Source organism: Lithobates pipiens, unplaced genomic scaffold (assembly GCF_037356315.1).
Source record: "Lithobates pipiens isolate NorthernLeopardFrog02 unplaced genomic scaffold, aLitPip1_a1.2 Scaffold_16, whole genome shotgun sequence".
Lineage (NCBI taxonomy): Eukaryota > Metazoa > Chordata > Amphibia > Anura > Ranidae > Lithobates > Lithobates pipiens.
In genome coordinates, this window is record NW_027507748.1 from 476667228 (window position 1) to 476685054 (window position 17827).

The 17827-nt window shown below is 39.4% G+C and overlaps 2 protein-coding genes across 2 annotated transcripts in view; one reads left to right on the top strand and one right to left on the bottom strand.

The window, feature by feature from the left end:
• Positions 1 to 17827, bottom strand: part of UBAC2 (UBA domain containing 2) — a 348299-nt gene that overhangs the window by 161010 nt on the left and 169462 nt on the right. The gene's annotated exons all lie outside the window — the stretch shown is intronic.
• The window catches only part of GPR183 (G protein-coupled receptor 183), a 52604-nt gene continuing 45203 nt past the window's right edge, over positions 10427 to 17827 (top strand). Inside the window, exon 1 of the mRNA XM_077482971.1 lies at positions 10427 to 10513. The gene's annotated coding sequence lies outside the window, so the exon portion shown is untranslated. The remainder of the gene's footprint in view (positions 10514 to 17827) is intronic.

Consider the following 17827-nt stretch of genomic DNA (forward strand, 5'->3'; position numbering starts at 1 on the left):
GTTGACATATGCCACCGCCATGGCGTTGTCCGACTAGATCCTGACTGGACGCCCCTGGAGCCTCTGTGACCATGTCAAGAGGCACCGCCTGATTGCCCCGAAGTTCCAGCATGTTGATTGGCTGGCAGGATTCTTCCTGGGTCCAGCACCCCTGGGCTGACTGTACGCCCCAAACTCCCCCCCAACTGGGCAGGCTGGCTCACCATCCAATAAAGAGGAAGGAATGACTTCCCAGACCGAAGGGCCGGTGACCTCAGCCACCAGAGCAGGGAATCCCTGACTAGCTGGCTCACCTGAATTTGACAATCCAGGGACAACAGAGATTTGTCCCATTTGGAAAGGTTCTCCTTTTGCAAGACTCGAATGTGGAATTGAGAATATGGTACCGCCTGGAAAGTGGCTACCATGAGCCCCAGTACTCGCATGCAAAAACGCAGCGACTATCGCCTGCGGGACACAAACAGCTTCCATTTTTAGGGTATCCAGCACCGCTGTAATAATTGCTCCTACAAGCACCTTTTCCTCTGCTGAACCGGACACACATTCTCACTGTCTGAACAGTGCTGGTCCGCATCCTCTGATACGTCAGAACAGGGGCCGCCTGTCACAGCATGGGCCTGAGTCTGGGGCCTAAGGCAAGTCGCACAAAATTTCCACCCTCCTAGCTGCCACAGACTGAGGGGCCCCCGCAGGACTCAACACCCTGACCCAGGTTCTGCGCTGAGCTGCTGCTGTCCTGTCTTGTGTCATCCACGAGGTGTCTGTGTGAAAAGCACGCTGTTCTAGAAGGAAACAAGCAACCACTGTTAGAGGCAAAACTACCCGAGGTTACAAAAAATGGCTGCGACCCCAGGAAATGGCAGCGGAGTGTGCGGTGGCCTCCCCACATCAAACACAGCACAAACACCCCACCGTGGCCCAAAAACAGGGAAGAGGATGAGCGGACCCCCATCACCCAGTGTAGCCCCCTGCCAGGACCCAGAGCCCCCCCAGCCAGGTATGTGCACCGCACCCCCCTGTGCCCAGTCACACAGTGGCCCATAGCATGGGGAGGAGGGAAGGGACAGGGAGAGAAGAAAGGGAGAGAGAGAGTCCACGTCCCAGGGAATGCCCAGCTGCTCCATCCTGCCGAGACAGGTGGGACCATACTTAACCCTCCTGCAGGGACTGCTGGATGCATTCAACAGACAGACCCATCACCCGAGCAGTATGAGGTGGCTGCCGGCCATGGCACACTGTGACACAGACAGCAGTAGCCCGGTAATATGTGTGCCCTGGAGCATATAGCTCACCAGCCACCCCAGGATCAGACGGGGCATGTCGTGGCCGACCCAGCGTGTAGCTAAGGCCTGCTCATGCTCGATGGCCAGGCTGAGGAGACTACAAGGATCTATATTATCCAGCCTGTCTCCCAGCCTGGCTGTTGATTGTAGATCACAGGAATCAAAAATGCAGAAAAAATAAGAAAATTCCCGAGGACCAATGGTCCCACCGGGAGCCAGGTCCTTCTACACTAGGCAGAAAAAAACGGAGCTGCTGGATGCAGCGTGAGGTGTTTTAGCCAGTAGGACAGCCCCCTGGGCAGTACTGTGCAAGTAGCAACAAATCAAATAAATGGTGTTGCGCTCCCTTAAACTAAATAATATTAATCCATGAAATGCTAACCAATAAAAACATAAATTATCTGTGCATAAATTCTGATTCCCGTGATAAATCGTGATCAGTGATCAAAGTGACTAGTGCAACAAAGCATTCCAAACGAATATATATATATATATATGTAAAGAAATAGAAACCACATATATAAAATCGCATAGACCAAAGTAAAAATCGCATAAAATCACCCAGTGATAGTGATGAATACCAATAAATAGATTTTCTTACTCGGTGTAAATAGAAACACATAAAATCGCATAAATAGAAAAGAAATCGCATATACCCATAAAGTGATAAATGCAAATAAATAAAGTATCACACAAAGTGTGTATAAAGCAAAATTGAATAGTGAAACATTCAGTGCAAACAAATATAGAAGTCTCTCAAACTGCAAACAAAAATAAAAAAGTGGCAAAAAAATCCGTAAAGTGCTTCTCGTAGTAGCAGGTGCAATACAACGTAAACTGTGCACACTCTGGTGTCTCTTCAGTGTCCCGCAGTTAACATATAGGGTGGCCCCTTACCTTACTGCTGTAAGGCAAACAGCATAAAGAGACCAAGGTCTCAGATGGTGACAGCGGTGTACCCTTAGTTCCAAGCTAGGAGGACTTCTCCCCACATTAAGGCAGGATCTCACAGAGAAGGAAACAGGAGGGCTCCAAATGGTGAAGTATGTATACACTTTTATTACAAAACTCAAACAAATGGAAAGGTACTCACAAACAAATCAGTTTAAAAACGCCAGATAGCAGTTTAAAATGTTCCTTTTCGTCTTTCAGACGTGGCTTCCTGTATCCACAAGCACTTCCTTCCCACGCGTATCGTCATGTGACTTCATCAGGGATGCATTATGGGTATAAGGAAGTGTCTTTTATATTGTTTATCTACGGTGGCCATTTTCCCGAAGTCCCCTATTCGTTAGCATTAGGTCGGCCATTTTCCCGAAGTTTTTTTTTTTTTTTTTTACTTGATTAAGATAGTAACTATATATTGCCCCTAATGGCTAAAACCACTAAATATATTACTGAAAGTTATAAAAGCTATTAAAATATAAAAAATATTAGTTAAAATTTATTTTCCTGAGGTAATAGCATGCACTGCACCAATGCACACCACTACCACAGTACTATAGAAACAAGGCGTTAAAATGGGTGGCCACATTTACTTCAGATAGTGTAACTCCTAAGACAGTAAATGAGAGCCGAGGCGTGGATACAGGAAATAACGTTTAAGATACTACTAATCAATCATTAAAAATACACGCAAATCAATACTATATAGTCAGTACTCATCTTCTAAATCCCTTAGTTATCCTCAACGTTATATCATTAGAAATCACTAATAAAACAGTTCACGTCAAACTCTATATTCAGGCCTTGAGATGAAAAAGTATCTAAAATAAAAATCCACTTGGATTCAAGCTGGCTCAGTGTCCTGACTTTATGGCTACCTCTCCAATGTTTTTTATAGGGTTCAATCCCCCAAAACGTCAGGTGGGTGGGGTCCCTATTGTGGTGAGTGCTAAAATGTCTGGACACACTATGTTTGTCAAAGCCGCTCATGATGTTTTTTACGTGTTCCTTAATCCGTACTTTTAGTGGGCTTTTTGTTCGTCCTACATACTGTAGGCCACAGCTACATTGGAGAACATATACCGCTCCTTCCGTATTACAGCTTATGAAATTTCTTATTTCATATGAATTACCGGTACTGGTTGACATAAATCTACATTTCTTTTCGACTGGTCTTTTAATCCTTGTACAGGCATAGCAGCGTTTACATGGATAGAATCCTTTTCCAGTGAAAAATGTAACCCCATTAAACGGTGGATCGGGCACGTTCTTCACAATTTTATCCCTTAGCGTCGGGGCCTTCTTATAAATACATTTCGGATGCTGAGGTAGAATTCCTTGTAAATGTGCATCTGACCGTAATATATGCCAGTGCTTTTTAATCATTTTTTCTATACTTTTGTATTGCATGTTATAGTTAAGTATTATTGGTACTTAATTCGGTTTATCTTTAGTCGGTTCTTTGTCTTTAATCAATGTTACTCTATCCATCTCTTTTACTTCCATAATTTTCTTCTCAATTTCTACATTTCTGTATCCTTTGTCCATGAACCTTTGTCCAATTTTCCTTGCTTGCATCAAGAAATCTCCAGGGAGGGAGCAGTTCCTTCGCAGCCTAATCAATTGGCCCTTCGGAATATTGCATAGCCATGTACGATGATGACAACTATCTACTAGCAAATAACTATTTCTGTCAACATTTTTAAAATGAGTTTTAGTATAAAGTATGTTATCTTCCTGCCAAATTTCTAAGTCCAAGAAGGAAATTGATTTCTCACTTATCTCCCATGATAGACTGATACTTCTATCATTGTTGTTCAATTCTTCGAAGAAAGTGGTCAGACTCTCTTTCTCTCCCTTCCACAGTATCAGAATATCATCAATATATCTTTTAAAGATTATTAGTTCTTTTGGGGGGTTCTTGAATACCGACTCTTCTTCTTTCCATTGGGACATAAAAAGGCATGCCACACTAGGTGCAAATTTTGCCCCCATTGCAACTCCTATTTTCTGATGGTAGTAACTCCTATCGTACCAAAAATAACTATTTTTCAAACAAAAGTCTAAACACTTGATCAAATATTTCCTCTGAAAGCATGACAAAGTTGAGTATTTCCTCAGTCCCCATTTTGTAGCTTCACACGCCTGATAGTGCTGAATTATTGTGTATAGCGACGCAACGTCTGCAGTCACTAATATCCATGGTGTATCTCCTTTCGGTAACTCTTCAATCAACTGTAATACTTGTTTTGTGTCTCTCAAATACGCTGTGGTCTGTTTTACTACAAGTTGTAAGTAGTTGTCCAGATATTGTCTGATTCTTGCAGTGAGGGAATCTATCCCATTAACTATAGGTCTCGGTGGTGGATTCATGTTGTCTTTATTTTAGGCATCGAGTATAAGACAGGTGTTCTACATGACTCCGGAATTAGGTATTTCGCCTCCTTCTTATTTAAAATATTTTTCTTTAATCCCAAATGGATGACTTGTTCCAGTGCCTTCCTGCATTTGAATATAGGGTAGCTGGGCAATAATGCATATGTATCTCTGTCTTCCAATAACTTATTCATTGTCTCTTTATATTGTACTTTAGACAAAACTACAATCCCACCCCCTTTATCTGCTGGACGGATTACAATATCTTTTCTCTTTATTAGTTTGTTTATACCACATTTAATATACTTTGGTCCTACCGATTTCTTAATTTTCAAATCCTTTAGTTCTTCGAACACTGCTTTTTTAAAAACATCTACATGTTTATTATTATTTACAGGTGGATTAAAAATAGACTTATTCCTTAGAGAACTATGAACCACATCTGAGTTCTCGACGGGTGCACGTTTTTTAAAGGGGTTACTAGCTATATATTTTTTTATATTCAATGTTCTAACATATTTTTGAATTTGTATATAAGTCTCAAACTTATCCAAATTTTTGACTGGTGCATATTTCAAACCTTTGTCTAATACCCCAATTTCTTCCTGTGTCAGCGGTTTACCACTCAGATTGAAGATACCTTCACCTTTCAATTTCTTCTTGGCCTGTGTTCTCCTCCCGGCTCTCTTCCCTCTCTTCTTCCTGGACTGTTTCTTTGGCCTCTTGATTCCACTTGATATTTTGGGGGATGATTCTCCATCCCTCTCTCTAAAAAAGCTCCATTCTGGTATGTATCTGGATGGTCATTTTGTACTCTTCCATCATCATTGTAGTCTCTCAATGGAGCATAATAATTGTACAGTGGCACTGGATTTTGATCATATGACCGATACTCTCTTTGTGGGGGTCTCCAATTTTCTCTCTGTCCATTTCCATAGTTTCCGTAGTTATATGGTGGACTCCTTCCTCTTGTCTCATAGGTCCTTTGTGGGCTCCTTCCTTGTGGTCCATATGATCCTTGTGGACTTCTTCCTCTTGGTGCACGTGTTGCCTGAGGAGGGCCCCTATTATCTCTCTGGTCATACATTGGTCGATTTCCATTATTATTCCCATTATAGGGTCTCTTATTATTATTCTTCCAGAAAGGCTTTTTCCCTTTGTTCTGTGGGGTGTTATAGGTATAGTGTGGTCTTTGCTCGTAATTTTGTGGGGTGGAGTAATTATGGTCATTTTGGCCTCCATTTAGTTTTGGATATCTCGAAGGATATCTTGATTGTACATTCGGATCAGATCTTGGTTGAGAATTGTCTTCATGTACAATTTTTTCTGGTGTAGAGAATGTAGAAATCGGGTCGGGATGGCCAGGCTGATTTTGCCATTTGAATACCTCATCCTTCTTAAAGTCATTAATATCCCTAGTGTATTTCTTGCTTTTCCTATTTTGAACCTCCTTATCCTTCTTATTCAGATCTTTATTGAGTTGTGTAGTTAGAGAAACAAATTCCGGTTTCTCTTTATGTATCTCCAACTCATTTTTAATATCTCCTATTGATTGCTCAATTTTTTTCAGTTTCCTTTGTTTTCTTTTTAATAAAAATTCCAAAAGTTCTAGGCCTTTTTCATTAAAAAACTTAAACCATTCATCCGTAGATTCTTGGTCCAAGAGGCCATCATTAGGAGGGACATCCCATCTCAAGCGTCTGGGTACTATCTTATCTTTAAGATATTGTTCGAAGGTGGTCATATCCCACCACAGACTCACCTTCTCCATATTATGACCCAGTTTGCGCATTAAACTTTCTAGTTCACTATTTTTATGAGGATTAGAATCAGAACTATTAAATACTTCCTCTAGATTAATCTTTCTTTTCTCCATAAAAGAGAATACCTCCATGATTGCAGCGGGGATTAGTGGGTTATTTAATAAGCTAAAGTAATAGACAAAAGTATCCCTGCGCTATCAAAAATCTATTAAGCCTCAATTAGGGTTGCAGCCAAACACCGACAGAGGTATAAGCCCTACCACTGAAACATATAGCAACAAATCAAATAAATGGTGTTGCGCTCCCTTAAACTAAATAATATTAATCCATGAAATGCTAACCAATAAAAATATAAATTATCTGTGCATAAATTCTGATTCCCGTGATAAATCGTGATCAGTGATCAAAGTGACTAGTGCAACAAAGCATTCCAAACGAATATATATATATGTAAAGAAATAGAAACCACATATATAAAATCGCATAGACCAAAGTAAAAATCGCATAAAATCACCCAGTGATAGTGATGAATACCAATAAATAGATTTTCTTACTCGGTGTAAATAGAAACACATAAAATCGCATAAATAGAAAAGAAATCGCATATACCCATAAAGTGATAAATGCAAATAAATAAAGTATAAAATCACACAGTGATAGTGATGAATACCAATAAATAGATTTTCTTACTCGGTGTAAATAGAAACACATAAAATCGCATAAATAGAAAAGAAATCGCATATACCCATAAAGTGATAAATGCAAATAAATAAAGTATCACACAAAGTGTGATACAAAGCCACCCATTTTAACGCCTTGTTTCTATAGTACTGTGGTAGTGGTGTGCATTGGTGCAGTGCATGCTATTACCTCAGGAAAATAAATTTTAACTAATATTTTTTATATTTTAATAGCTTTTATAACTTTCAGTAATATATTTAGTGGTTTTAGCCATTAGGGGCAATATATAGTTACTATCTTAATCAAGTAAAAAAAAAAAACAAAAAAAAACAAAAAAAAAAAACTTCGGGAAAATGGCCGACCTAATGCTAACGAATAGGGGACTTCGGGAAAATGGCCACCGTAGATAAACAATATAAAAGACACTTCCTTATACCCATAATGCATCCCTGATGAAGTCACATGACGATACGCATGGGAAGGAAGTGCTTGTGGATACAGGAAGCCACGTCTGAAAGATGAAAAGGAACATTTTAAACTGCTATCTGGCGTTTTTAAACTGATTTGTTTGTGAGTACCTTTCCATTTGTTTGAGTTTTGTAATAAAAGTGTATACATACTTCACCATTTGGAGCCCTCCTGTTTCCTTCTCTGTGAGATCCTGCCTTAATGTGGGGAGAAGTCCTCCTAGCTTGGAACTAAGGGTACACCGCTGTCACCATCTGAGACCTTGGTCTCTTTATGCTGTTTGCCTTACAGCAGTAAGGTAAGGGGCCACCCTATATGTTAACTGCGGGACACTGAAGAGACACCAGAGTGTGCACAGTTTACGTTGTATTGCACCTGCTACTACGAGAAGCACTTTACGGATTTTTTTGCCACTTTTTTATTTTTGTTTGCAGTTTGAGAGACTTCTAAATTTGTTTGCACTGAATGTTTCACTATTCAATTTTGCTTTATACACACTTTGTGTGATACTTTATTTATTTGCATTTATCACTTTATGGGTATATGCGATTTCTTTTCTATTTATGCGATTTTATGTGTTTCTATTTACACAGAGTAAGAAAATCTATTGGTATTCATCACTATCACTGGGTGATTTTATGCGATTTTTACTTTGGTCTATGCGATTTTATATATGTGGTTTCTATTTCTTTACATATATATATATATATATATATATATATATATATATATATATATATATATATATATATATTGTTTGGAATGCTTTGTTGCACTAGTCACTTTGATCACTGATCACGATTTATCACGGGAATCAGAATTTATGCACAGATAATTTATGTTTTTATTGGTTAGCATTTCATGGATTAATATTATTTAGTTTAAGGGAGCGCAACACCATTTATTTGATTTGTTGCTATATGTTTCAGTGGTAGGGCTTATACCTCTGTCGGTGTTTGGCTGCAACCCTAATTGAGGCTTAATAGATTTTTGATAGCGCAGGGATACTTTTGTCTAGTACTGTGCAAGTGTTGGTATTTTTAATACTTTCTGCCTAGTCCTCTCCTAAAGGGGCGATATAACCCTAAGGTCAAGATAAAGATGTTGTGTCCGCCAATGAACAAAAGAGAAATTAAATCATGTGAACCTAAATGAAAATAAAGTCAGAAGGTGCTCCCAAAACCAAATCCATCAAACCTGTTTCACTCTTCAAATATAGCTTCGCCGAAAGTAGAAAAGATTAAAAAAGTGAAGAAAATAAGCAACCAAGGGTAGTTGTCCCATCGTGAAAAGAAAATGGTGATCCTTTATTTCAGCAGTAATTTCAAAAACTGATCACAGGTCTTTCTACAAGGTGCTTTGCACTCTGCCAGGGCTTTCCTAAAGGAGAAGTATGGTCAAAGCTTTTTTTGGCCATACTTCTCATGTTGGTCACAGGAGTGCACATATTTCTGCTTTAGCTGACAGCCTGCTGTTGGTGATGTCACAGGGCCAGTGCGGGGTCTGCAGGGATCCCGATAATTTTGGGATCCACCCAGATGCCTGACTGGCAGTTGGCTCAGCTCCAGTGAGCACTGGAAGGGCAGAGCAGAGAGTATTGACAGACAGTCATCGCTATCTGCTCAATAGTTATGTGATCATGGACGTCTTTAATATTGTTTGGACCCTGGGCAAAACTTTTCTGGGGGCCCCCCCATGCAGCTTCACTCTCCACCTCTGAGACATACAATAAATAGCAGCTAGTCTCAAAATGAGTTTGCTGAATCAGATCAGGCAGCTATTGCGATTGGTTACCAGAGGTTACAGTGTATCATTACCGCTCACTAACTGGTTGTTAGAGGTTACAGCACACATTACGGCTCACTGATTAGTTGCTAGAGGTTACAGCACATGATTTCTACTTGTTGACTGGTTGCTAGAGATTACTGTGGATATGACCTCAGGGGGCATGATATACATATCAATGCCGCTGGCCGCCGCTATTTATGTACAAATGCCACCTTTATTTACATATGAATGCCAGTAATTGACATGTAAAAACAGGGTCTGCAGGTGAGTCATCTGTACACAACAATAGGGCAGAGCTGGGCAGCATTAGTAGCAGCACTTCACACTGAGATATTGGGACTAAAACCTCAAGGGACGAGGGAATTTAAACCAGTATAGTTGACAAGTATGAGGCAGCTGCTTTGGGCCCCACAACAATGACAGGGCCCAGGGCAGCTTCCCCTTTTGCCCTGCCTTACAAACGGCCCTGTATGTGATCAATCGGTTCTCGGTCTTAGCGCCAAAAGGGACAGCTGCAGCATCAGATTAATGATACAGCCACATAGGCTGATGATTGATTTTTTTTTTTTTTAAACCTGCAATTCTCTTTTACACTGTGTGGCTTCTGTTAAAAATAAAATCAGGTGTATGTTTTTCCTCACTTTGGGGGGCTGGGGCACACTGATGAATCTTGGAACCCGTGGCCATGACAAGGAAAAAAGTTTGTAGACAGGGTGATTATAAAAACATTGGGACTTTTTTTATCTCAATGCTGTGAAAGCATTAGGGTAAAAACAAGTATAGCCTTTTTAACTATTTTAAATGTATTTATTAAAAAAAAGAAAAAAAAAAAAACATCCTAAAATATTCTTACCAATATTTAATACAAATGCCTAAGTATAAAAATATCTTGGGTAAAGAGAATTAATTGTGACTTTGGTTAATCTCTAGTAAGAGCTACTACTATATTAAGCATGTACTTTAGCTATTTTTAAAAGCTAAAATACTAAACAATATGAACATTATAATGTAAAGCGTAAAGTCTGGTACCTCCCACAGACAAGATTTTGTTTCGCATAGTACAAGGAATGATGTTTAAACCACAAGCTACAAAAAAAAGTGCTGATTATGACACCAGAAACACAGACAGGAACTTTTCTTGAAATCACAGGAGGGAACTTGTAGCTCTCTCACTTTTAACAGAGAGGCACAGAAAGAACCTACTGCTCAGTAAGTAAGAAAACGTTTTTTTATAGGTTATATTGATTAGGGCTTTATTATTCAATGGCAAGATTCTATTATTTGCTTGAAATAAGTGTGTATATGTCATTGTATGCGATATATATATATATATCAGCTTAAACTAACTGATTGTTATATGGGTACAAATGTATATGTTATATGGGTACAAATTTGTGCTTACCTGCACAAAAAAATATTTAAAGCTTAAATTTGTAGATTGATTATTAGGTTTTGCATAGAGTATTATGTTGTAAGATATAAATGCTTTTCTTCCTACAAGAAAATGTTTAGAAATAGGTCTTAACCAGGTACAGCAACCTTCTCTAGACGGTCACGCAACACCAGAAAAAGAAAGCACCAATGTCATGTGTCTACAACAGTTAGACTGACAAGAGGACATAGCTAATATAAAACGGCACAGTATTAAAAATTTTTTTTTAAAAAGCAGAGAAAAGTAGAAAAGGCTTTACGAATAAAATAGAGAGAGGCAGTTAGCTTACTTACGATGATTTTATATTTAAAGAGAACCATACTGGTGAGAAGAGGCTGCAATGCCAACAACTTAGAAGAGCATGAGACAGAGACAGTCATCAGACACTATTGAAGTGTGCTTGCTAAACAGAATCTGCAAGGTAGGCTCTCTTTTTAAATTGTCATGGCAAGTGAAACTGGACACACATTCCTATATATCAAAAGTCAGTACTTGACTGGATCTAATAACACAAGAACATTTACCAATTACTATGGTCTGTGAGAGTCTCTGTCCATTCATTTAACCACTTCAGCTCTGGAAGGTTTACCCCCACCCCCACACCCCTCAGGACCAGTCTATTTTTTGCAATACGGCACTGCATTACTTTAACTGACAACTGCGCAGTCATGTTGTACCCAAAAAAGATTGATGTCCTTTTATTTCCCCACAAATAGAGCTTTCTTTTGGTGGTATTTGATCACCTCTATAGTTTTTATTTTTGGCGCTATAAAACAGAAAAGGACCAACGATTTTTTTTTAAAAAAACAATATTTTTCACTTTATGCTATAAAAAATATCCAATTAGAAAAGAAAAATGTAAAAAAAATAAAAAAAAATTATATATATATATATATATATATATATATATATATATATATATATATATATATATATATATATATATATATATATATATATATATATATATATATATATATATATCCATAAATTTAGCCCAAAATGTATTCTGCTACATATTTTTGGTAAACAAAATCCCAATCGGCATTTATTGATTGGTTTGCGCAAAAGTTATAGTGTTTACAAACTATGGGATATACTTACGTAATTTTTATTTATTTATTTATTTTTACTAGTAATGGCGGCGATCAGTGATTTATAGTGGGACAGTGACATTGCGGCAAACAAATTGGACACTGCTGTGCTGTCCGACATTGGATGTGATCCGCATCGCACATCACCTGCGATATCTATGCGATGCAAACTCAGCCATACAATTCGCTTTGCATTCAGACCAAACTCGCACAGGACCCTTCTTTGGCCTGCAGCAGAATCCGATCGTATGGGTGATTCCTGTCTGAATTTGCAGCTCACTCTGTGGTATGGGAACTGATTTGGGGGTGTCCTTACCTTTCTATTGACACTCCCAGCAATTTACATAGTTCAGTGTGAACTGCCTGTAAATTGTATGCAATGCAGGAACCCTGCACTGGTTTTGCAGGGATTCCCGTATCACTGCAGTGTGAACCGGCCGTTAGTGACACTTTTTTTGGGGACCAGTGACACCAATACAGTGATCAGTACTAAAAATATACACTGTCACTCTACTAATGACACTGGCACGGAAGGGTTTAACATCAGGGGCGCTCAAAGGGTTAAATATGTTCCTAGGGAGTGCTTGCTAAGTATAGGGGAGCAGAGATCCATGCTCCTGCTTAGCAGAAACACAGCATCACCACCTTCCGTACTGACAGACGGCTGTTTTGCCTCTCTCGGGAATGATTGGCATGTCCCGGCAGACCTGCTGATTGGCTCCTGCTGTGTCCAATCAAAGCAGGAGCGGGGTCGCCGGTGGCGCGCGCCCCAGAACTGGAAGTACAAAATCACGTACTTGTATGCGTTTTTGCACAGGATAGCCGTCTTGCCGCTGTAAATTTACTGTATACGGTCAACAAGTGGTTAATATCCATGCAGGTAGTCCCTCTTACTACACAGTTACAAATACATTTTTCTGATCCAACAGAGATAAAAAAGAAAACTCTGATGTTTGTATGGCATATGAACTAGTTTTACCCACAGAATCAAACTCAAGATTGCCCTGTGAAGTGACAGTTGGAATCAGACTAGTTGCTGCAGGGAAAAAAATGGCTGTGCCAAGTACCGACACTCCAAGGCAGATTCTAAATATTGCCAGTGTCACTGTCTAGAATGCTTACATTTTCACTTCCCCTTTTTTCCTTTGAACAAGTTTTCTGTGATAAAATAAATATGAACACATTAAAACTTTCACCAAAATAACTACTTCCCTTTCTTCTACCACCTCTGCTGAATTTAGCAGTTTGCTTTTAAACAACATTTGGAAGTTTTCATTCAGGCATTAAATTAAAGTGCAGATAGAGATTTTCCATTAGGAGTTTTTTTTTTTTGGGTGAGTGAACCATGTGAATTAAATTCCCCTCCCCTTTCTTTTATTAGGCACAGTCAGTCTCTTAAAAGAAAGGTATGGCCAAAGCTTTTTTGGCCATACTTTTCTTTTGGGTCACAAAAGCGTACTTACTTTTGCTCTCCTGTGACCCAGAATCAGCAGGTTATTCTAAAAGGTATTCATAAAAAAAAATAAAAAAAATAAAAGACATGTTATTCTTACCTGCTCCGTGCAATGGTTTGGCACAGACCAGCCCCGCTACTTTTCTTTTTGGGTCCTCCACTGGCAGTCCATGCTCCTCCACCCTGCCGAATGCCCCCAATAGCAAGCCTCTTGCTATGGAGGCACTGGAGCCAGCTTGCTCCTGTGAATGGACATTGTCTATACACACACAGCATAACTTGGCCCCGCCCATGCTCTCTCCTCAATGGCTCACTGGCTGTGATTGACAGCAACAGAACCCAATGGCTCCTGCTGCTGTGTGAGTCAATGAGAAGAGAGAGACAGACTCGGCTTTTAGCAGACAATCAGTTTGTGTGCTAGTCCGATGGAATAAAACAGATGCTAGGGCAGCTATTGGCTACTGGCTATGAACTTCCTTATTCTACATCAAGTTCGAATCCGTCTGACTTTTGGAGTGATCATGTGTGTGGCCAAGTCCGTCCGTGTGAAAGTCTGGCGGACCTGAGCTGCAAAGTCCGTCGGATTGTCGGCCGGACCAAGTCCCTTGAAAAGTCTGGTCGTGTGTACGCGGCATTAGAGTCAGTGGTGGACAGCTGCAGTATAGAAGTAGAAGTGTATGAGTATACAAGTTGTTTTTTTACATCTCGTTTAAGTCTCAGGGATACTTTGACATAATAATGGCATTCACAGTGACTCAATTTACCAAGTGAACAACCCTTGTTTGTCAGAATAAGTAAACATACTGCCAAGAATTGTTGCTCATTATGGCAAATGCCGATACAAGTTATTAGGCCAAGTCAGTTTTTTACATTTCTGACAATAAAGAGACAGCAGCGCAGAGCAAGGTTTAAGTCTAGAGGAACAAGAAAAGCAGTTTTACTTGGTCCACTGTTCCTGCAGGTTCCTTCAGCACTGTAAGACTAATCCCTGTAACCTCTTCTCATTTATGCACCAGGAGTCGAATGTTCTCTAATGTCAACAAGATCAATGCAGGGTCCATAAGCGGAGCATAGGGGAATTCCGACTTCCAGGGGTGCAGAGGATTGACTAGTAATACTGCTTTTTCCATCCCCTAGATCTTGAAAAGTATTTAACCCTTACAATGCATCCCCAGTGCAAGGGTCAATATTTAATTTTCCCTGGAGCCTTTAAAGTAGTTCTAAAGGCTAAAGGTTTTTTTTTTTTTTTTTAGTGTGCAGCTCCCCCAGCACCCCCTAATACTCAACTCAGCCTAATCCAGCAAACCCAGCTGTGCATGAAAGCAGAAGCTCTCCTGGGTCTCGCCTTTCTCATTGGCTGAGACACAGCAGCAGAAGTCATTGGCAGCTAGTAAGGAGGGGGCTGGGGACAGGGCCAAGCTATGCTCTGACAGCTATGCATAGAGGCTGCTGGGGAACAAGCATGGCCGAGTGCCCCAAAAGCAAGTATGAGCAGCCCCCAGAGCAGAGCAGGTAAGTATGATGTAGTTGTTATTAAAAATAAATATATTGAACCTTTACAAACACTTTAATTTAGTAAAAATAAATGGGTCAAAGCTGTCATTTTGTGGTGTAGCAAAAGAAAATGACAAACTGACTACTTACAAGTGGGATCACCTCTGTACTGACATTTATAAATGAGGCTGAAGCAATTCAATGCAATATGGCATCTATAATATCAAAAATTAAATCTATTAAATGAATTCAATTATAACCCAAACCACCAGATATACAATATACAAGAAAAGAAGAAATACTGGTATTCAACCTTTTATTCTGAGTAGCCTGGAACTATGCGTTCTCTGAACTGTTGTCTCCCCCCACCCCAACATAAAGGGGTCAATGTAGAAGCAGTGGCACAGATAGAGCTAGTCTAAGCACACAAGCTAAGAACACAGAAATGCTTCTACTACATATGCCATTATGAATGATCTTCCTAATGCTACTGCTGAACTGGGGGTCCTCTAATGCCTGAGGTTTTGTAACAGGTAAGCATTTTATTATCCCCTTTTATTCTGGGCTTTGTACAGGGAAGAAGAGAATGTGCGGACAGCACTGTGCTGCATGTTGGTCATCATTAGTAATGACTAGCAATCCCATCATAAAAGTACTTCTGTAGATTTACTGTACATAATAAGGTATTTACTGTTAGCGAAGTATCTGGAATAAATTTACTTTTTTTGTAGAGCTATATAAAGGAAACTTTGAAAAAAAAAACTCCCATACACAGCTTAAAACATCACAGCGGAAAACTTTCCATTTTAAACGTACTTCCTGGAAACATTCTTCAGAAAGCACCAAAATGTTTGATAACCATAGTATTTGAAATTACCACCCACTGTTTTATAACAATGAATTGCGCATACAGGAACCTATAGACTTACCCATGGCATCTTGTTTGAGGTATAAGTCATACCACGATCTAGTAAGTTAAGGAAAATGTGATGGGTTCAAGTGACAACCAAGACCAATGATATTTGAAAACAGCAGTTACATGACTAAAATAAAGATTCTTATCCTTGTGTTTAAAGCTTTGTAAATGGAGCATTTTGTCTTTTAACAGTATACTCACCCAACTCTACTAGGCAAACCCAATCTAGAACCCTTTTGCCTTTAGAAAACTAAGTTCCTGCAAATATATTAACCACACATCCATTAGATGCTTCTTGCATAGTACCAAGTATTCATACTAGAGATGGCAAATTCCGACTGTACCATCTGCATGTGGCAACAAAAGGTTTGTTGGAATAGGCAAAGTTTTTCCAGGCCTTGAAGTCTATATAAAGCTAAAACTTTACCCCCCCCCCCCCCTCATTTTGGAGTAGGGAGGGATGAAACCGCTGTCGGTTTTTTTTTTTTTGGTTAGTTTTGCCATCTGTCTCATATATTGCATTTCCCTTCATTACTAGAGCACTGAGCCAGAAACTTTGTAATTCAATGAGCCAAACTAAAAAACAAAGTGTTACTAAACCCGGGACCCTGCATTCCCTATATCTGGTATCACACAGTACACAGAATATGGAAATGCAATTATTTTAGTAAATAGATACTGCTAAATACCTTTTCTTATCAGCAGTATATAGCAGTCTTGTGACATCTATTAGTGTCCGGTTAAAGCTTGTAAGAGGTAATTTCAATTTTACTCTGACTGTCTTATCAGGTGGCAGGAGCTGACAGTGACAGTGACAGTGTTGACTGGCCCTGTGCTGATCACATGCACCCTCCCAAGAATAAAAAAACTCTTTAGTAATATACACCAAACTGAGCATGTGCAGAGTGACTCCAAAGGCTCTGTACTATCAGTAGATGGATAGGGGATAGTAGTATGAGGGTCAGAGAAGTCAGGATCAAACAGTCTTTTTAACCGCTTGCGGACCACCCACCGTAGATATTCTGCGGCAGGGCAGCCACTCTGCCTCGGATCATGTACCTAGTACATGATCTGCACGTCAGAGTAAAGAGCGCACCCACGCACCCTGGCTGTGCTGTGATTGAGTGCAGCCCCAAACAATCAGCAAGATTGGCTCTGCACATTACTAAAAAGAGCCCTGTGTAGGTAAACAAACACAAGACTCTCGTCTGACAGCTAAATGTGCTGTTTTTTTCTTCCTGCGAAGCAGGAATTAAATAACGCACATTGCTTAGTAAAAACAGCGCATACAGTATCATATGTGGGCAAACACATTTAACCCCTTGATTGCTCTAGATGTTAACCCCTTCCCTGCCAGTGTTATTAGTACAGTGACAGTGCATATCTTTAGCACTGATTACTGGAATGGTGTCACTGGTTCCCAAAAAAGTGTCAAAAGTGTCAGTGTCCAATTTGTCCACCACAATATCAGTCATGCTATAAGTCGCTGATCGTCATCATTGCTAGTAAAAAGAAATAAATAAAAATTCCACAAATATATCCTATAGTTTGTAGACACTAACTTTTCACAAATAAATCAATATACACGTATTGTGATTATTTTTACCAAAAATATGTAGCAGAATACATTTTGGCTTAAATTGATGAAGAAATTCGATTTTTTTTATTGGATGTGTTTTAAAGCAGGAAGAAAAAAAAGTTTTTTTTCAAATTGTTTTTTTTTTTTTTTGTTTATAGCGGAGAAAAAAAACGCAGAGATCAAATACCACCAAAAGAAAGCTCTATTTGAGGGGGAAAAAAAATAGGACATTCATTTTGTTTAAGTACAGAGTCACACGACCACTCAATTGTCAGTTAATGTAACGCAGTGCCATATTGCAAACAAATGGCCTGGTCCTGAAGGGAGGGTAACTCTTCCAGAGCTGAAATGGTTAAACAATGCAGAGGCATAACTCCTTAGGTTACACAATAAGTATAACAAGCATGAGTTGACACATATACAGACTCATTTTACTGTTGTGGGTTTAGGAACACTAACTTCAAAAAGCTTTAATAATTTGTAGCAGGACTGCTGTCTGGTGGACGCATTCAACACCAGTGTACAAAGATACACAAGGTGCAGAGAGCACACAAT